At 42.5% G+C, this 15043-nt stretch overlaps 1 pseudogene across 1 annotated transcript in view; it reads right to left on the reverse strand.

Annotated features, from left to right (window-relative positions):
* Positions 1-50: 50 nt before the first annotated feature.
* The window catches only part of LOC109874921 (selenoprotein F-like), a 29492-nt pseudogene continuing 14499 nt past the window's right edge, over positions 51-15043 (reverse strand). Inside the window, exons 3-5 of the transcript XR_004206344.1 lie at positions 1370-1433; positions 981-1030; positions 51-736 (exon numbers count right to left, since the gene is read on the reverse strand). The product of XR_004206344.1 is annotated as a selenoprotein F-like (transcript). The remainder of the gene's footprint in view (positions 737-980; positions 1031-1369; positions 1434-15043) is intronic.

The raw sequence follows: 15043 nt of genomic DNA on the forward strand, positions 1-15043 counted from the left end.
ACAATTAATTAAATGCAGCGTGTGTGCGAACAGATGACACAACCCATAAAAAAATTATAACATGGAGACATTTTATTCATTGCAGTGTTTTTCCTCCCCAATTCTAAATCACACACTGGGGAATCCAGTCTCTCTCCACTGCAAGATGCCCAGAGTGACACACAGGGACATCGGGTCTCACATCCCAAAATGTGGTTTACTGTGAGGCCTTCACTAATGTGTTCCTCCCCGAAACATCTGCATGAAGCGAACGACTTGGACCCCACCCACCTAAAGATCCCACAAGTAATATATATTTTTTTAAACCACAGAGACAACTGACAGATGGGAGAACAAAAAAGGTAACAAGCAGTGAACATCTTTAGTCTTTCTTTGGCTACTTCATTCCAATTTTGATGTTAATGACAGGTATGTTCAGGTACTTTACAAATCTATAAAACAGCCGTTTAACATCCTGGCACATGTCAGTTCACAAAATCTACGGACGAAGTTCATGATTTTCAGGTACTACAAAAAATAAAAATACAATAGTGCAGTACCTTTAAACAATAAAATCCAAAAACAGTGCACAAAAAAAAAAAAGTGATGAGTACTACAAATCTGTATTATATACTTCCAACTTCTCGCTCAGGAATTCTTCCACACTATCCGTGTTCCACTTGAGGATGCTGAGTTCTTCAGCAATGTTCCCGTTATCATCCAGCAGCTTTAGTATAGGGTCTGCGCCTCTCACATACTGAATAAAAAACACAAAAAACACAGGACTATCAGGACTACAGCCAAACAAAGTAGCCATAAGGTCCAATATTGAAACATCATGGTGTGGCATAGGGTTCATTCCATAATGACAGGAGATTGTGGTTATTTTCATTCCAAAGTTGTATAAAAAGCCGCCAGAGAAACAACCACTTCTTTATTGTATTTAACTCAACTAATGAATTGTACGCAACAGGCAAGAGTATCTACAATTCTTGTTGTACCTTAATTTGAAGACCCTTGAACATCTTCGGTTTGTCAGACCTGACAAAAGCTGTGGACACAAAAGGTCAACAATATCAAAAGGTCTAATGAATTAATCAATTGATGGAAAGCTCTATTTAAACATTTTTGCACAAAGCTTGTAAACAGAAACTGTTGGGAAAACATTATTCGGGTAATCAAGTTAAAAGGGACCACAGTTGTGAACGCGAGCGTACAGCTGTCCGAGGCACAAACGGTGCCGTAAGGCAGAGAGCTCAGAGGCTCTACCCCACACAAAGGCAGGCTACAATAACAGACGCTTCACAGCAAACGGACACCAAGATGACAACGGACACCAATAAGAGTTACAAGATGGGTGGTCCCGCGACAACATGTTGACACAACTCACCTTGGACTTGAGGGAACCTCCCCAATTTTCATCCACACACTTCCAGGATGGCCCCAGGGTAGAGCTGTGGAGGGGAAAGCACTGTGTTAAGTCCTGTAGTGTGCGGTTGGTCAGGGTGCGGCTCAGGATGTCCATGTTGTTCTACTGGAGGAAGACTAAGACCTGGTAGCTCAGCTCACATCAATAAAAAAAAAAGAGGAAGAAACTTGACTAATATCAGCTCATCACTAAAACCAGCAAAATGACACCAGACGTCAAGGGCCACAAGCTAGTTCTCCTCCTTGCCTTTTTAAACATACTTGATTACGCCGTGGTAACTAGCAATCAGTGGTCAGTCAACGATATTAATTCATTCACTAATTGCCAGGGAGAAACGAAGAACAAAGAAAAAAAACAGCAGGACTACGGCCCTCGAGAATTGGAGCACCTTTGTCCTAAACCAATGCTGAGATTTATCTTCGCAATCCTTTGGCCAATAAACAATCCAACTACCTTCCTGACTTGTCATTTTTATATACAACTGATGCCCACCCACAGTGAAGCTCCTGGCGGTGAGTCGGGATAATGTGATTCTGGGCAGTCTGATTCATAAACGTGGTAGACAGGCTCTTCATCAGGGTCATTAAACTGTGAGCCTCTGCATATGGAAGGGTTCTGACGGATGGCAGCTTTGTGGCCTGCTGGTAATCAAAGCTCCACACCAAAACACAATAACTTAGCGGAAATTGGAGTGTCACAGCAGTATTTCACAGGCACGCTGTTACTGAGAACAAATTCAATTACACCAGCAAGCTTCCTTTTCCTTAAGCCAGGACAGCAAAATGTATTCTCACAACACACTGCATGGGAGGAAGTCACAGTTTTGTTGATTATGGGTGCATATCGACAAAGGCTTGGACACAGACAGGGCTCTAAATTAACATTTTTCATTGGTAGAACTGGTGCTCACAACTTTAAAAAGTTAGGAGCACAACACAATGTTTAGGAGCACCAGAAAATAGGATTTCTAAATTGATTGAGATTTAGCCTATATACATTTTTAGCTACGTTTGAAATCACATGTGTAAACTAATATTTAACCCTGTAAAGACATTTGTTTGTTACAAAAAGCAAACATGATTAAAAAAAACATTTGTCATTAGGTTTCTACATACTACCTATTGAGATGCATTACATTGCGTCAAGTTTATAAGTGACGACATACAAAAGATCAGTCCTTCAAGAGAAGTCGGAACTCAGACAAACATTTCAGAATTGGAAACTTGTTGTAGAAAGACGAGGGCCGAGTTTCCCACTTGGAAAGTATTAGTAAATCATAATAAAAAATTTTTAAAAGTATGCTCAAATTTGACACTAAAGAAAGATTATTCTATTTAAAAAGCACGGCATTGAGTTACAGGCATACTATGCTTTGATTGTAAGGGGTGAAAACAAAATGATCTACATCAGATTTCTTTTTATAGCATTTTCACCATAAACACAAACATCCCTAACATACAGCTATTAAAAAGGTGCAATATGCAGAAATCCCTTTGCCATTTCCTGGCAGCGAAATTTTGAATAATTTCAAATAGCAATGTATAGTGTAGAGAATCATTGTACCACCTAAACTACTGTTAAATATATTTTCAGTAACCAAGAATTGTATTTTCAGCTGTTTGAAGCTTGTGTACAAAACCGTAAGTAACAGACGCAAAAACTAAACTTAAGAACAGGAAGCGCAGATCTACCGCTTCTTAGACTTGCTTTCAATGAGAATGACAGATCTGTAACACATTTCTATGTTAATTGGGTCGGGTCGCCCAGAAAGTTACATATTGCAGCTTTAAAATGTCCAAGTAGGCCTAGTCCCTATCAATGTTCTTAAAGGTGTGCGCACGCGTTTAAACGTCATCAGTAGTTCATGCTTCAGGCATTCTAAATGTGACTATAGGGAAAATAAACAAATAAAAATAAACATAACTTGTCAACAATGTTATGAAAACACTAACCATCTGTACTGTTCAAATAACTTTACAAACATAGGCCTACACACTCTCCCTCCCACACCCTTGCTCTCTCTTACTCCCACACACACACTCTTGCATATGCAGCCTACCTTTGAAGCATCTCTTTGAGTAGCCTATTCCTTTTCAGTTCCTGTACCATCCAAAATGTGTACCTAGCTAGCTACCACTGACTAAGCTGGGTAACATGACTAGCTAAAAATTTAATTTGTTATCAAACCAAAAAATAGCAGCTTAGCTGCCCATGCCCCTTAAAGTTGATGTGGTTGTTCCTGACAAGAAGAGCATGGCTGAGCTCTTTAATCACCACTTCATTAAGTCAGGATTCCTATGTGACTCAGCCATGCCTCCTTGCCCGCCCAACATTTCCTCATCTCCCACACCTTCTTATACGACTAGCCCTGATGCGCCTCCCCTTTCTTCCCATGCCCTGATACGAAGTTTCTCCCTGCAGGCGGTCACTGAGTCCAAGGTGGTGCTAAAGGAGCTCCTTAAACTTGACCTCAAAAAAACATTTGGGTCAGATAGTTTAGTCCCTTTCTTCTTTAAGGTTTCTGCCCATATCGTCAACAAGCTTCTCTCTGACCTTTTTAACTGGTCTTTTCTCTCTGGGGAGGTTCCCATTGCTTGGAAGGCAGCCATGGTTCGTCCATTATTTAAAAGGGGGAGATCAAGCTGATCGTAACTGTTATAGGCCTATTTCTATTTTGCCCTGTTTATTGACACATGTTCCCAACACTTCTGATAATTACCTGACTGGCTTTCTTGATGTCTACAGTATTATCTCTGGTAAGTGCAACTAATTTCATTTCCTACCTTAGTGTGACTTTTGGCATTGGGTGGAGGCAAGTAGTTTTTCGTAGTCAGGGCTGTAGCAGCTTGTTGCAGGTCTCCTGCAGGCCACAAGGTGGTCATCAGTCACAGTAGATCTGGACTTGGACTTGATCTTCATATGAGAAAATGCAGACTCACAGAGGTAGGTTGAGAGAACATCTTCTAATGTTGGGAATACTTCTCCTCTAGCAGTAGCTCCCAGAAATCTTCCTTCATCTCAGTGGTTTCCCTGGATTTCAGCTGAATGTCATTTTGAAGGGTGAGAATTTCAGTTTCTGCTATAGCTGTGTCCAACTGAAAAAGTGATCCCATTTGAGGCAATGACTTCCACACTTATGTCTGTGCCAAACGGCAAGCACATTTTAAGTGGCAATAGACTCACGTGACGCAAAGTCAGTGAAACGACTGTCAAACTCAGATGAGATGCTCTGGGACTTCCAGTTAACGTGCACTGTCAAGCTGTAAGAAACTAGCTCCCTGGTACACAGAAAATACCCTAGCTCTGAAGCAAGCTTCCAGAAAATTGGAACGGAAATGGCGCCACACCAAACTGGAAGTCTTCCGACTAGCTTGGAAGGACGGTACCGTGCAGTACCGTAGAGCCCTTACTGCTGCTCGATCATCCTATTTTTCTAACTTAATTGAGGAAAATAAGAACAATCCGAAATTCCTTTTTAATACTGTCGCAAAGCTAACTAAAAAGCAGCATTCCCCAAGAGAGGATGACTTTCACTTTAGCAGTGATAAATTCATGAACTTCTTTGAGGAAAAGATTATGATTATTAGAAAGCAAATTACGGACTCCTCTTTAAACCTGCGTATTCCTCCAAACCTCAGTTGTCCTGAGTCTGCACAACTCTGCCAGGACCTAGGATCAAGAGAGACGCTCAAGTGTTTTAGTACTATATCTCTTGACACAATGATGAAAATAATCATGGCCTCTAAACCTTCAAGCTGCATACTGGACCCTATTCCAACTAAACTACTGAAAGAGCTGCTTCCTGTGCTTGGCCCTCCTATGTTGAACATAATAAACGGCTCTCTATCCACTGGATGTGTACCAAACTCACTAAAAGTGGCAGTAATAAAGCCTCTCTTGAAAAAGCCAAACCTTGACCCAGAAAATATAAAAAACTATCGGCCTATATCGAATCTTCCATTCCTCTCAAAAATTTTAGAGAAGGCTGTTGCGCAGCAACTCACTGCCTTCCTGAAGACAAACAATGTATACGAAATGCTTCAGTCTGGTTTTAGACCCCATCATAGCACTGAGACGGCACTTGTGAAGGTGGTAAATGACATTTTAATGGCATCGGACCGAGGCTCTGCATCTGTCCTCGTGCTCCTAGACCTTAGTGCTGCTTTTGATACCATCGATCACCACATTCTTTTGGAGAGATTGGAAACCCAAATTGGTCTACACGGACATGTTCTGGCCTGGTTTAGATCTTATCTGTCGGAAAGATATCAGTTTGTCTCTGTGAATGGTTTGTCCTCTGACAAATCAACTGTAAATTTCGGTGTTCCTCAAGGTTCCGTTTTAGGACCACTATTGTTTTCACTATATATTTTACCTCTTGGGGATGTTATTCGAAAACATAATGTAAACTTTCACTGCTATGCGGATGACACACAGCTGTACATTTCAATGAAACATGGTGAAGCCCCAAAATTGCCCTCGCTAAAAGCATGTGTTTCAGACATAAGGAAGTGGATGGCTGCAAACTTTCTACTATTAAACTCGGACAAAACAGAGATGCTTGTTCTAGGTCCCAAGAAACAAAGAGATCTTCTGTTGAATCTGACAATTAATCTTAATGGTTGTACAGTCGTCTCAAATAAAACTGTGAAGGACCTCGGCGTTACTCTGGACCCTGATCTCTCTTTTGAAGAACATATCAAGACCATTTCGAGGACAGCTTTTTTCCATCTACGTAACATTGCAAAAATCTGAAACTTTGTCCAAAAATGATGCAGAAAAATGTATCCATGCTTTTGTCACTTCTAGGTTAGACTACTGCAATGCTCTATTTTCCGGCTACCCGGATAAAGCACTAAATAAACTTCAGTTAGTGCTAAATACGGCTGCTAGAATCCTGACTAGAACCAAAAAATTTGATCATATTACTCCAGTGCTAGCCTCTCTACACTGGCTTCCTGTCAAAGCAAGGGCTGATTTCAAGGTTTTACTGCTAACCTACAAAGCATTACATGGGCTTGCTCCTACCTATCTCTCTGATTTGGTCCTGCCGTACATACCTACACGTACGCTACGGTCACAAGACGCAGGCCTCCTAATTGTCCCTAGAATTTCTAAGCAAACAGCTGGAGGCAGGGCTTTCTCCTATAGAGCTCCATTTTTATGGAACGGTCTGCCTACCCATGTCAGAGACGCAAACTCGGTCTCAACCTTTAAGTCTTTACTGAAGACTCATCTCTTCAGTGGGTCATATGATTGAGTGTAGTCTGGCCCAGGAGTGGGAAGGTGAACGGAAAGGCTCTGGAGCAACGAACCGCCCTTGCTGTCTCTGCCTGGCCTGTTCCCCTCTTTCCACTGGGATTCTCTGCCTCTAACCCTATTACGGGGGCTGAGTCACTGGCTTGCTGGGGCTCTCTCATGCCGTCCCTGGAGGGGGTGCGTCACCTGAGTGGGTTGATTCACTGTTGTGGTCATCCTGTCTGGGTTGGCGCCCCCCCCTTGGGTTGTGCCGTGGCGGAGATCTTTGTGGGCTATACTCAGCCTTGTCTCAGGATGGTAAGTTGGTGGTTGAAGATATCCCTCTAGTGGTGTGGGGGCTGTGCTTTGGCAAAGTGGGTGGGGTTATATCCTTCCTGTTTGGCCCTGTCCGGGGGTGTCCTCGGAAGGGGCCACAGTGTCTCCTGACCCCTCCTGTCTCAGCCTCCAGTATTTATGCTGCAGTAGTTTATGTGTCGGGGGGCTGGGGTCAGTTTGTTATATCTGGAGTACTTCTCCTGTCCTATTCGGTGTCCTGTGTGAATCTAAGTGTGCGTTCTCTAATTCTCTCCTTCTCTCTCTCTCTCTCTCGGGGGACCTGAGCCCTAGGACCATGCCCCAGGACTACCTGACATGATGACTCCTTGCTGTCCCCAGTCCACCTGGCCATGCTGCTGTTCCAGTTTCAACTGACCTGAGCCCTAGGACCATGCCCCAGGACTACCTGACATGATGACTCCTTGCTGTCCCCAGTCCACCTGGCCATGCTGCTGCTCCAGTTTCAACTTCCACCTGACTGTGCTGCTGCTCCAGTTTCAACTGTTCTGCCTTATTATTATTCGACCATGCTGGTCATTTATGAACATTTGAACATCTTGGCCATGTTCTGTTATAATCTCCACCCGGCACAGCCAGAAGAGGACTGGCCACCCCACATAGCCTGGTTCCTCTCTAGGTTTCTTCCTAGGTATTGGCCTTTCTAGGGAGTTTTTCCTAGCCACCGTGCTTCTACACCTGCATTGCTTGCTGTTTGGGGTTTTAGGCTGGGTTTCTGTACAGCACTTTGAGATATCAGCTGATGTACGAAGGGCTATATAAATAAATTTGATTTGATTTGTATCCTTGCCCTGACGCTCAAGTTCTGAATGCATGTGTTGAAAGTGCAGGTCCTTACGTTGCAGCTTTCTTGTGAGCAGTTGTAGTTGGCATTTAAAAAGTGTTTCACAGAGCTGATCATGTTGATTACACGTTTGCCTTTTCCTTGCAGCTCTACATTCAATTCATTAAAGCATGCAAGTTAGGTCAGTGAGAAAAGGTAAATCCAGAAGCCAACGTGTGTCCTCCAGCTGTGCATATTCTGCATTGGAGAACTTGAGAAACTCATCGATTTCAGGCAACAACTCACTGAATCCCCCTAAAAATGTAACTCTGCTCAGCCACCGCACATCCATGTGCAGCAGCAGGCCTGTGTGCTCCGCTTCAGTCTCTTCTAAGTGAGCGCGGAATTAGCCTCCGCTGGAGGCTTTTTGCTCGAATAAAACACACAATCTTCATCGCTACATCCATCACCTCGTTCATGTTTAACATCTTCCTGCACAAAGCTTGCTGATGGATTACGCAGGGAAAACTAAGAAAGTCCAGGAAAGAATCATCTCGTTTGCCCAATGCAACGAACCAACCTACCATAGCGGGTGCCCCATCGGTAGTAATGGAGACAAGCTGACAAAAGGGCAGTTGGAATTTGTTAACAAACTCCAGAAAAGCTTGAAAAATATCTTCGCCCCTTGTATGTCCTTTCAGTGGCAAAATGGCGAGTAGTTCCTCGTTTGTATTCATGTTGTCAAATAACATTCTGATAAAAATGCATAACTGTGCCACATCTACCATATCCGTGGACTCATCAAACTGGAGGGAATAACACTGGCAGTTGTCAACATCATTCTTCAGTTGATCCTTGAGGTTCTTCGCTATTCCCCCATCTTCTTGTCACCGTAATTCTGGACAATTGAATGTCATTGATGGCAGCCATAATTTCAGTCTTATTCTTAAAATCCCCAAACAGCGAGTCTGCAGCCTCAATAACTGCTTCCTTGATCATCTCCCCATCTTTGAACAATTTTTTATGCTTAGAAAGAACCCGACAAGATGCTATGGTTGCCTCCTTCCCTTTGGTCACAGGCCTTGTGAAAACTGACTTCTGCGCTGCCAGTTGATTGTTTTGTTCTTGTACCTTTCTTAATCGTAATTAAGTCTTTGCTGGAAAATCACTTTCCTGGGCTTTTGTGTGTGGTTTTAAAATGACGTTCTGTTACCTTTCTTTGGGATAGCGATGCTATTATGGCAGATGAGGCGCACACATTTTGAGTTTGACATACATTTTTTTTTATCCTCCACTCATGCCTTGTGGAAATTATAAGTTTTCAGTTTTTTTGTATCCTTCCCTTCACTCATTATTGCTTCTTTTGACCACACAACTTAAGAACACATCTGGATACAAAGTTAGCTAGCTACCTGCCTGGCATCACCGTGACCTCGACTTGGGAGGGGGCACTTGACACACGCTAACTCGGCATACGTCAATAAGTGGGCAGAGAATGGTTATATTTTATGTAAATCACCTGACTTTTCAGACATTGCTGTGAATGAAGGACTGTCGAACATTAAAACAGAAAGATTATAGGCATTGATTTGTGTGGCTGAATTTGAGTAAATGTATAATCATCTCGTGATCGACTGGTTGGGCACCCCTGCGGTAGACCATTCGATTCTTGTGGGCCGGCTAAGGAGTATTGGTGTCTCTCTGAGGAGACTTTGGTCTGGTTTGCTAACTACCTCTCTCAAAGAGTGCAGCGTATAAAGACAGAACATCTGCTGTCTCAGCCACTGCCTGTCACCAAGGGAGTACCCCAAGGCTCGATCCTGGGCCCCACACCTCTCAATTTACAACAACAACATAGCTCAGGCAGTAGGAGGCTCTCATCCATTTATATGCAGATACAGTCTTCTACTCATCTGGCCCCACCCCAGATTTTGGGTTAAATGCTCTACAACAGAACTTTCTTAGTGTCCAATAAACTTTCTCTGCCCTTAACTTTGTTCTGAACACCTCCAAAACAAAAGGTCATGTGGTCTGGTAAGAAGAATGGTCATCTCCCCACAGGTGTGATTACTACCTCTGAGGGCTTAGAGCTTGAGGTAGTCACCTTGAGGTAGTCACCTCCTACAAGTACAGATCTCAGCACATATCAAAGCTGCAGGCTAAAGTTAAATCTAGAATTGGTTTCCTCTATCGTAATCGTCCTTTTTCACCCCAGCTGCCAAACTAACCCGGATTCACATGACCATCCTACCCATGCTAAATTACGGATACGTAATTTATAGATTGGCAGGTAAGGGTGCTCTCGAGCATCTAGATGTTCTTTACCACTCAGCCATCAAATATGCCACCAATGCTTCTTATAAAGACACATCACTGCACTTTATACTCCTCTGTAAACTCGTCATCTCTGTATAACCGTCGCAAGACCCACTGGTTGAAGCTTATTTATGAAACCCTCTTAGGCGTCACTGCCCCTTATCTGAGATACGTACTGCAGCTCTCATCCTCCACACGCTCTGCCAGTCACATTCTGTTAAAGGTCCCCAAAGCACACACATCCCTGGGTGGCTCGTCTTTTCAGTTCGCTGCAGCTAGCGAATGGAACAAGCTGCAACAAACACTCAAACTGGACCGTTTTATCTCAATCTCTTCATTCAAAGACTCAAATCATGGACACTCTTACTGACAATTGTCGCTGCTTTGCGTGATGTGTTGTTGTCTATCTTCTTGCCCTTTGTGCGGTTGTCTGTGCCCAATAATGTTTGTACCATGTTTTGTTCTGCTACCATGTTGTGTTGCTACCATACTGTGTTGTCATGTGTTCCTGCCATGCTATGCTTTGTCATCTTAGGTTTCTATGTAGTGTTGTGTTGGCTTTCTCATCGTGATGTGCGTTTTGTCCTATATTTTTATTAATTTTTTTATCCCAGCCCCCGTCCCCCCCCGCAGGTGGCCTTTTGGTAGGCCATAATTGTAAATAAGATTTTGTTCTTAACGTCACTAGGGTAGGGGGCAGCATTCGGGAATTTTGGATGAAAAGCATGCCCAAATTAAACTTTCTGCTACTCAGTCCCAGAATATAGGGTATGCATATAATTAGTAGATTTTGATAGAAAACACTAAAGTTTCCAAAACTGTTAAAATAATGTCTGTGAGTATAACAGAACTGATATGGCAGGCGAAAACCTGAGGAAAATCCATCCAGGAAGTGGGATATTTTTGATGTGGGTACTTTTCTATTGGATGCCTATACAGTATAGGCATTCAATAGAAAAAAAATATATAGGGCCCAGTTCACGAGCTCTGTGCCTTCCTCTACATGCGGCCAGTCTCTAGGCATTGTTTCAGGCTTTTACTCTGAAAAATGAGGGCGATACAGCACTTTCAATCAGTGACCAGTGGAAATTTCCATTCATCAGCCATGCGCCCTGATCGTGAACGCGCCTTTCCCGTTTCTCCTTTCCTATTGACGAAGCTTTTGTCCGGTTGAAATATTGATTATTTATGACAAAAACAACCGGAGGATTGATTTTAAACATCGTTTGGCATGTTTCTACTAACTTTTATTGTACTTTAAAAAAAACTTGTCCTGGAATTAGTGCACGCGCCTTCTGCATTCGGATTACGGACAAAACGTGCGCACAAAAAGGAGGTTTTTGCTCATAAAGAGGGACATTATCGAACAAAACAAACATTTATTGTCTAACATGGAGAACTGGGAGTGCCACCGGATGAAGTTCAAAGGTATGTGATTAATTTTAATGCCATTTCTGACTTTTGTGACACTCCTTGGCTGGAAAATGGTTGTATGCGTTTCTGTGGCTAGCTAACATAATCGCAAAGTTTGCTTTTGCTGTAAAGCATTTTTGAAATCTGACACAGCGGTTGCGTAGTAGTACCATATTGAAATAACCATACCCATCCCTAATGTCATGCCCATTTTTTGGGGCATTTTCTAAAACGCTTTGAGTAAAAACTCATTAGAATGGGCCAAAACCCAAAAGGCCATTGCTGGCATGCTCCACTAATGGAACTGGAGCGACAGTAATATTAGCCGGCAGAGAGGTGCAACTGAAGGATATTTTCTGGGCAAACAGAGAGATTTGATTGACAAAATGTCCTCTATGCTCGTTGAGGCTCATTAAAACAATACAAAGTCCGTTCGCAAATATTAATAATGCAGCAGAATGTAGTAGTGCCATCTCCCGGGTCTCCTACGGATTAAGAAGAGGGGCAGAAATGTGATGTTTTTAGCTCAACATGGAAAATGGCAACCACAGCCTTACAGTACATGTTGTCCTTTGTGACACAGTTGACAAGAGGGTGGCGCTCTTGAAGGTTCCCATACAGGGTATAAACGTATGCACTTACTGTAAGTCACTTTAGGAAAAGTGTTTGCCAAGTGGCATATAATTATACATCACAGGACTGAGGTAATAATCAAGAAGTGACGTGAGGTGTGCTGCTGCCTCACACTGCTCTCTGTAGGCTTGCTCTCCTAAGTAGTGTTGCTAGGATACCACAGCACGTGGGCTTAGTTTAATCAAGCAGAAATGACAGTTGTTTTGTACTCCACCACCTGAATCAGCTTTTAGTCTATTTGAGTAGTCGAAGGCTTGTTAAGAATAGAGTGGCACTGTTGGTAGTGTGGTGCTCCTGCTTTAACTGCAACATAAGCTGCAGTGGCGGTCGTTGCCGTTTAAGATGAGGGAGTAGGGCTGTTCAAAAGTGACTGTATTACTGCCACACCGGCGGTCATGAGTCATGATGGTAGTCAAATTCAACGTGTCTGTTTAGTCACGGTAATTAGGCTTCTGCAAGCTCTGATGCGGATGGTCATTAGTAGCCTACCAAACCTGCTACTCATCACTATTGTCTCTCTAATCACTCTGACATCAAAGCAAATGTCATGTAAAAGAGAGCCCACGAGGTCATGTTGCACAACAATTCTATAGGCTATGCAATTGCGTGAAAAAACCAAGTTAAATGGCCTCTATTAGAAAGAGGATCCCATCATCTTTCTATAAGCTATGCCTACTATATTTATTTCTCAACTGTCCTAATATTAAGCACATTGCTTATCTTTACAACATGAGTATAGCCTACCTGGCTGACACAAAAATGAACCACCCACAGTACCAGTCAGTCAAAAGTTTGCCCACACCTACTCATTCAAGGGTTTTTTATTTTTACTATTTTATGCATTGTCGAAAAACAGTGAATACATCAAAACTATGAAATACATAAAACCATGTAGTAACCAAAAAAAAAAAGGGTTAAACAAATCTAAATCTATTTTATATTTGAGATTCTTCACCCTTTGCCTTGATGACAGCTTTGTACACTCTTCGCATTCTTTCAACCCGCTTCACCTGGAATGCTTTTCCAACAGTCTTGAAGGAGTTCCCACATATGCTGAGCACTTGTTGGCTGCTTTTCCTTCACTCTGCAGTCCAACTCATGCCACACATGCGGAGATCATCCGTTCACCTACTCTGCATCTCACAAAGACATGGATATTGAAACAAAAAATTTGGACTCAGACTATAAGAACCGATTTCCACCGGTCTAATGCCCATTGCTCGTGTTTCTTGGCCAAAGCAAATCTCTTCTTCTTATTGGTGTCTTTTAGTAGGGGTTTCTTTGCGTGAATCAGGCCTTCATGGTCGAATTGCTTCAGTCTCCACTAAACACTTGATGTTGAGATGTGCCTGTTACTTGAACATTTAATTGGTCTGCAATTTCTGGAGGCTGGTAACTCTAATGAACTTACCCTCTGCAGCAGAGTTAACTCTGGGTCTTCCTTTCCTGTGGCGGTCCTCATGAGAGCCAGTTTCATCATAGCGCCTGATGGTTTTTGCCACTGCACTTGAAGAAACATTCAATGTTCTTGTCTTTCAAATCTTCATGTCTTAAAGTAATGATGGACTGTCGTTTCTCTTTGCTTATTTGAGCTGATCTTTCCATAATATGGACTTTGTCTTTTACCAAATAGGGCTCTCTTCTGAGAGGGCTCTCTTCTACCTTGTCACAACACAACCGTGTTGACGGTTCCCATTGATGATGATAGTCGGCGAATATGGTGATTTGAGACTCGTAGTTTGACGGGATAGTTTGAAGCGTAGGGGACGGTTCCGTCAGCATGACAAGCTCTCTGACTTTGTCGGGGCGTTGCGACTTACTTATGTACAGTTTATAGGAGATAGATTCAAATTATACCTCCTAATTATACCTCCTAAAATCACATTCCTATCTTAACAAAAACACTTTCATATCATATGCACAACGTATTGGATGGAAACTTGACAGATAAAGGGGATATACTTTCCAAGATAAAGTATTTTGTTCATACAGTTAATGACATCACAAAATGAAAACCAATATTAAAATTTGTTTTCCATAGCTTTTTTCCCCCCATAGTTTTCCAATGATTGTGCCATTATTCACGGTTTACCATGTTAGAGTTTTGGCGGGAAAAGTCTTAACAAAGAACATTCCTTGTGTTAAATACTGAAGCGGGAAAGAAAGTCTTCTTCTACTTAAATTTACAAAAGGGCGTGAGGTGTCAAAACTCCCAACAGCTCCCTCCTCCCCTCTTCTGTGGGTGAGAAGGTCCGGTTATTGTCAACCATTGCCAAGCTGATCTGACCCATTGTGATCCTCACAGGACAGTCATGACAACATATGTCGAGAGAATTTTGAGTAATCAAAGTGACAGTGACACATTTAATACGCCTTGCACTCTTGCCCACATCTAGTTGATCTAGGGTGTAATCATTCGTCCAACAGTTGCAAATGAGAGTTTCTATTCGAAAAATGTTTATCCCCGTTTCGTTTGCTTCCGTTCATGCAAAGTTTGTGAACAAAATCGGCAGAATGAATTCACCCGATCACACGCAAAACACAGTTCACTTTCATAGCAGCCACATAAAAACACCAAGATCACTTTGCTCATTGTATATAATGCCTTCTCACAACCATCTACGCATCCTCCTCCTCCTCTTACCTTCTGCTGTCACTTGTGGACTTCAGTGCACAGCACATCAGCTTTCTGTGACCAGACCAAAACAACTTTCCAAGCCAAACCTTTATATCATAACCGCTAACTGCTACACACAGCCTACATCGTTGTCATGTCATAGTCAACATACTAGAAGACATTAGTAAACCCGCTACAGCATGTTAAACCCGCGGGAAACGGTGGCAATATATATATAAAACCAAAAGCATCCCTCTGATTCTGGTGTTTGAGTAGGCAAAACTAGCTAGCTGCATTCACT

Source organism: Oncorhynchus kisutch, linkage group LG30 (genome assembly GCF_002021735.2).
Source record: "Oncorhynchus kisutch isolate 150728-3 linkage group LG30, Okis_V2, whole genome shotgun sequence".
NCBI lineage: Eukaryota > Metazoa > Chordata > Actinopteri > Salmoniformes > Salmonidae > Oncorhynchus > Oncorhynchus kisutch.